Here is a 642-nt window from a genome sequence, read left to right on the forward strand (position 1 = left end):
TCAGTTATACTCCTTATGTTAGTATATGTTGGCTGATATCTGTTATTGAAAGTTTTCAAGTAAAATACGAGACTACCACGAGAATACAGGCTTTTTTCTTGAACAAAGTACCGATATTACATAAATAAAGTTGGATTTTATCGAGGTATGGTTTTTTTTCTGTAGATAAAAAGAAAATGAACCGCTCAACTTTGTTCTTGTTTTCTCAAAAAATTGTGATAACACATTTTACCTAAAAAGTACAATTTCTGCCTTGTAATTTACAGTACACCTGTTTCTTGAAAAATAGAACGTTTTCTTATTAAATACTGAGATAATTCTTAATTATTTAATAAATTCACGTTTATCCATTATTTCCAACGTTTTTATTGTTACAATTCCGACTTTTCGTTTTAAAAAATATAACTCGTGTGAATTACACTATTCATATTATTAAACATCAATGAACGTGAAACCATCTATTCATATTATCTGAGCCACATATAATATGTACGTGAAATTCAAATGTAGAAAGTGTATTTAAAAAAAATCAATGAATTGCCGTCAATAATGGACCGACTTGAGCCTGTCAGATAGTATTGAGGGGCAAACATTGTGGATCACATGACGCTTGTGAATCACATGACGCTTGTGAAGTAAACA

The sequence above is a fragment of the Idiotropiscis lumnitzeri genome, chromosome 8 (genome assembly GCF_059441095.1).
Source record: "Idiotropiscis lumnitzeri isolate Australia: NSW breed Sydney's pygmy pipehorse chromosome 8, RoL_Ilum_1.0, whole genome shotgun sequence".
Taxonomy (NCBI): Eukaryota; Metazoa; Chordata; class Actinopteri; order Syngnathiformes; family Syngnathidae; genus Idiotropiscis; species Idiotropiscis lumnitzeri.